The sequence below is a fragment of the Arachis hypogaea genome, chromosome 18 (assembly GCF_003086295.3).
Source record: "Arachis hypogaea cultivar Tifrunner chromosome 18, arahy.Tifrunner.gnm2.J5K5, whole genome shotgun sequence".
Classification (NCBI taxonomy): domain Eukaryota; kingdom Viridiplantae; phylum Streptophyta; class Magnoliopsida; order Fabales; family Fabaceae; genus Arachis; species Arachis hypogaea.
This window is the reverse complement of record NC_092053.1, coordinates 117136261-117142040: the sequence shown is the minus strand read 5'-3', so window position 1 is coordinate 117142040 and position 5780 is coordinate 117136261. Positions and strand designations below refer to the sequence as shown.

Sequence of the window (5780 nt, the reverse complement as noted above, 5' to 3'; positions counted from 1 at the left end):
TCATAAAGTTCACCGGATCATTAGGGTTAGTCTCCGGCACACGAGCATTAGTACGACCTCTCCCACGGCCTCTACCGCGTACACGAGATGCCATCTGGTCCCTATACACACCAAACAATCGATATTAAGTTGATCAGTCTCAATATCGGAAGTTTAGTGCTTCAAAGTCCCAAATGCATGCTCATGAATGTTTATGCCAATTATATCAAGCAGATATACTAACAGCACATAACACATATACAGAGAATGCACAGAAGCATAGTCAGTCCATTCCTCAGGCTCTACAGGAACGAACTGCTCTGATACCATAATGTAACACCCTACCATACAGAGACTTATGCTTAAGTCATAATTCAGAGATGGCAAGGTATTACAACCTCTAAAACAAAAATTTAGTACGTATAGTAGTATGAATAATTGATTATAACTAGGAGCCTTTGTAGAAAAAGGGGTAAACAAAAACCGTAACTCGAAAGCGCAACACTCCGATCGATAACGTAACGAGCAAGGGATAAGCTAGCGCAAGATCATATATATAAAGAGTGTCAAAAACAGGAATATCAAGACTCAAAATCCGGCTGCGAAGATAACCAGTCCGAGCATAGCAATATATACATATAATAAAATAAGGAAAACCCCAAGGAAACCTGATGAGCGGATAATTTATACGCTTTTTGACATTGTTTTTAGTATGTTTTTAGTAGGATCTAGTTACTTTTAGGGATGTTTTCATTAGTTTTTATGTTAAATTCACATTTCTGGACTTTACTATGAGTTTGTGTGTTTTTCTGTGATTTCAGGTATTTTCTGGCTGAAATTGAGGGACTTGAGCAGAAATCAGATTCAGAGGTTGAAGAAGGACTGCTGATGCTGTTGGATTCTGACCTCCCTGCACTCAAAGTGGATTTTCTGGAGCTACAGAACTCGAAATGGCACGCTTCTAATTGCGTTGGAAAGTAGACATCCAGGGCTTTCCAGCAATATATAATAGTTTATACTTTGGCCAAGAATAGACGACGTAAACTAGCGTTCAACGCCAGCCTTCTGCCCAAATCTGGCGTCCAGCGCCAGAAAAGAATCCAAAACCAGAGTTGAACGCCCAAACTGGCACAGAAACTGGCGTTCAACTCCACAAATGGCCTCTGCACGTGCTACACTTAAGCTCAGCCCAAACACACACCAAGTGGGCCCAGGAAGTGGATTTATGCATCAATTACTCACTCATGTAAACCCTAGTGACTAGTTTATTATAAATAGGACCTCTTACTATTGTATTAGACGTCTTTTTGACGATCTTTGGTCTCAGTTTTATTCCATTGTTCATCTTAGGAGACTATTGATCTCGTTTAGGGGGATGGCCATCTCGGCCATGCCTGGACCTTCACTTATGTATTTTCATACGGTAGAGTTTCTACACTCCATAGATTAAGGTGTGGAGCTCTGCTGTTCCTCAAAGATTAATGCAAAGTACTACTATTCTCTATTCAATTCTTCTTATTTCGCTTCTAAGATATCCATTCGCACCCAAGAACGTGATGAAGGTGATGATTATGTGTGACGCTCATCATCCTTCTCCCTTATGAACGCGTGCCTGACAAACACTTCCGTTCTACATGAAATAAGCTAGAATGAATATCTCTTAGATTTCCTAACCAGAATCTTCGTGGCGTAAGCTAGAATGATGGCGGCATTCAAGAGAATCCGGAAGGTCTAAACCTTGTCTGTGGTATTCTGAGTAGGATTCAATGATTGAATGACTGTGACGAGCTTCAAACTCGCGATTGTTGGGCGTTAGTGACAGACGCAAAAGGAGGGTGAATCCTATTCCAGCATGATCGGAAACCGACAGATGAATAGCCGTGCCGTGACAGGGTGCGTGAGCATATTATTCACTGAGAGGAGGGGATGTAGCCACTGACAACGGTGATGCCCTTGCATAAAGCCAGCCATGGAAAGGAGTAAGACTGATTGGATGAAGATAGCAGGAAAGCAGAGGTTCAGAGGAACGAAAAGCATCTCCATTCGCTTATCTGAAATTCCTACCAATGATTTACATAAGTATCTCTATCCCTATTTTATTATATAATATTCGAAAACAACATTATCACTTTATATCCGCCTGACTGAGATTTACAAGGTGACCATAGCTTGCTTCATACCAACAATCTCTGTGGGATTCGACCCTTACTCACGTAAGGTATTACTTGGACGACCCAGTGCACTTGCTGGTTAGTTGTATCGAAGTTGTGACAATTATGAATTAAGATCAGAGCACCAAGCTTTGGAGCCATTACCAGGATTTGTTCGAGCCTGGAGATCACAATTTCGTGCACCAAGTTTTTGGCGCCGTTGCCGGGGATTGTTCGAGTTTGGACAACTAACGGTTCATCCTGTTGCTCAGATTAGGTAATTTTCTTTTTATTTTATTTTCAAAAATTTTTCAAAAATATTTCTAAAATTTTCTCATCTGTTTTCGAAAAAAATAAAATGTTTTCAAAAAAATTTTATTCAAGATTTTTAAGAATGAATTCTAGTGTTTCATGAAGCATGTGAAGCCTGGCTGGCTGTAAAGCCATGTCTAAATTCTTTTGGACTGAGGCTTCCAAACCATCAGAGGTAAGTTACATACTTGATAAATGATGAGCAGCAATTTGTTATCAAGATCAATATACTCTGATGTTAAAATACTGAAGCTTGGCTGGCCATTGGCCATGTCTAGTGTTTTGGACTGGAGCTTTCATTGAAAGCTTGGCTGGCTAGTGAGCTATGTCTAATTCCTGGACTGAAGCTTTAGACTAAGAATGCAAGATTCCTGGAATTCATGTTAAAGATTTTGGAATCCTTATTTTTCCTTTTTCATATAATTTTCGAAAAAATCCAAAAAAAAATTAGAAAATCATAAAAATCAAAAATATTTTTCTGTTTCTTGTTTGAGTCTTGAGTCATATCATAAGTTTGGTGTCACTTGCATATGCATCTAGCATTTTTCGAAAATTTCATGTATTCATAGTGTTCTTCATGATCTTCAAGTTGTTCTTAGTAAGTCTTCTTGTTTGATCTTGATGATTTTTTGTTTTGTGTCTTTTCTTGTTTTTCATATGCATTCTTGAATTCTTAGTGTCTAAGCATTAAAGAATTCTAAGTTTGGTGTCTTGCATGTTTTCTTTGCATTAAAAATTTTTCAAAATTGTGTCTATGATATTCATCTTGACATTCATAGTGTTCTTGGTGTTCATCTTGACATTCATATCATTCATACACACATTCATTGTTTTGATTCAAAAATTTCATGCATTGCATCTTTTTAGTGTTTTTCTCTTGCATCATAAAAATTCAAAAATCAAAAAAATATCTTTCCTCTTTTCTCTCATCAAATTCGAAAATTTGGATTGACTTTTTCAAAAACTTTTAAAATCAAATTGTTTCTCATGAGTCAAATCAAATTTTCAATTTGAAAATCTTATCTTTTTCAAAATCTTTTTCAAAAATCAAACCTTTTTCAAAATTCTTAGTTATTTTCGAAAATTCCAAAAATATTTTTCAAAAATCTTTTTCTTATTTTTATATCAAATTTTCGAAAATAACATAATCAATTAATGTTTTGATTCAAAAATTTGAAGTTTGTTACTTGCTTGTTAAGAAAGATTCAAACTTTAAGTTCTAGAATCATATCTTGTGATTTCTTATGAATCAAGTTATTAATTGAGATTTTAAAAAATCAAATCTTTTTCAAAACTAATTTCAATCATATCTTTTCAAAAATATCTTCTTATCTTATCTTTTTCAAAAATATCTTTTCAAAATATCTTTTCTAACTTCCTAACTTCTTATCTTTTCAAAATTTGTTTCAACTAACTAACTAACTTTTTGTTTGTTTCTTAACTTTTTCAAAACCACCTAACTAACTCTCTCTCTCTAATTTTCGAAAATATCTTCCCTCTTTTTCAAAAATTTCTTTTTTATTAACTAATTATTTTTATTTTTAAATTTTAAAAATTTTTCGAAAATTTCTAACATTTTTCAAAAACCATTTTTCAAAAATCACTAACTCTTTTTCAAAATAATTTTTGAAAATTATCCCTCCCCCATCCTATTCTATTTATTCATTCATATCCCAACATCTCATCTCATATCTCTTCCATCCGTACAGTTGTGTTTCTTCCTTTACATCACATTCTTTGTCTCCCCCTCTTTTCTTCCACTCACAAAGGGATCCCTATATTGTGGTATAAAGGATCTCTATTATTATTATTATTTTTCTGTGCCTTCTTCTTTGTCGTATGAGCAGGAGCAAGGATAAGAACATTCTTGTCGAAGCAGATCCAGAACCGGAAAGGACTCTGAAGAGAAAATTAAGAGAAGCTAAAATACAACAATCCAGAGATAACCTTTCAGAAATTTTCGAACAGGAAGAGGAGATGGCAGCCGAAAATAATAATAATGTAAGGAAGATGCTTGGTGACTTCACTGCACCTAATTCCAATTTACATGGAAGAAGCATCTCCATTCCTGCCATTGGAGCAAACAACTTTGAGCTGAAACCTCAATTAGTTTCTCTGATGCAGCAGAACTGCAAGTTTCATGGACTTCCATCTGAAGATCCTTTTCAGTTCTTGACTGAATTCTTGCAGATATGTGATACTGTTAAGACTAATGGAGTAGATCCTGAAGTCTACAGGCTCATGCTTTTCCCTTTTGCTGTAAGAGACAGAGCTAGATTATGGTTGGATTCTCAACCCAAAGACAGCCTGAACTCTTGGGATAAGCTGGTCACGGCTTTCTTAGCCAAGTACTTTCCTCCTCAAAAGCTGAGCAAGCTTAGAGCTGATGTTCAAACCTTCAGACAGAAAGAAGGTGAATCCCTCTATGAAGCTTGGGAAAGATACAAACAGTTGACCAAAAAGTGTCCTTCTGACATGCTTTCAGAATGGACCATCCTGGATATATTCTATGATGGTTTATCTGAGCTATCAAAGATGTCACTGGACACTTCTGCAGGTGGATCCATTCACCTAAAGAAAACGCCTGCAGAAGCTCAAGAACTCATTGACATGGTTGCTAATAACCAGTTCATGTACACTTCTGAAAGGAATCCTGTAAGCAATGGGACGCCTATGAAGAAGGGAGTTCTTGAAGTTGATACTCTGAATGCCATATTGGCTCAGAATAAAATATTGACTCAGCAAATCAATATGATCTCTCAGAGTCTGCATGGAATGCAAGCTGCATCCAACAGTACTCAAGAGGCATCTTCTGAAGAAGAAGCCTATGATCCTGAGAACCCTGCAATAGCAGAGGTAAATTACTTAGGTGAACCTTATGGAAACACCTATAACTCAACATGGAGAAATCATCCAAATTTCTCATGGAAGGATCAAAAGTCCCAACAAGGCTTTAATAATGGTGGAAGAAACAGGTTTAGCAATAGCAAGCCTTTTCCATCATCAACTCAGCAACAGACAGAGAACTCTGAACAAAATGCTTCTAACTTAGCAAATTTAGTCTCTGATCTATCTAAGACCACAGTAAGTTTCATGAATGAAATAAGGTCTTCCATTAGAAATCTGGAAGCACAAGTGGGCCAGCTGAGTAAAAGAATCACTGAAATCCCTCCTAGTACTCTCCCAAGCAATACAGAAGAGAACCCAAAAGGAGAGTGCAAGGCCATTGACATAAGCGCCATGGCCGAACCTGTGAGGAGAGGAGAGGACGTGAATCCCAAGGAGGAAGACCTCCTGGGACGTCCAGTGGTCAATAAGGAGCTTCCCTCTGAGGAACCA

At 36.9% G+C, this 5780-nt stretch overlaps 1 non-coding gene across 1 annotated transcript; it reads right to left on the bottom strand.

Annotated features, from left to right (window-relative positions):
- Positions 1-4814: 4814 nt before the first annotated feature.
- Positions 4815-4922, bottom strand: LOC112773709 (small nucleolar RNA R71). Its single transcript, XR_003188246.1, has one exon. It is a non-coding gene; the product is annotated as a small nucleolar RNA R71 (small nucleolar RNA).
- Between the last annotated feature and the right edge of the window lie 858 nt (positions 4923-5780).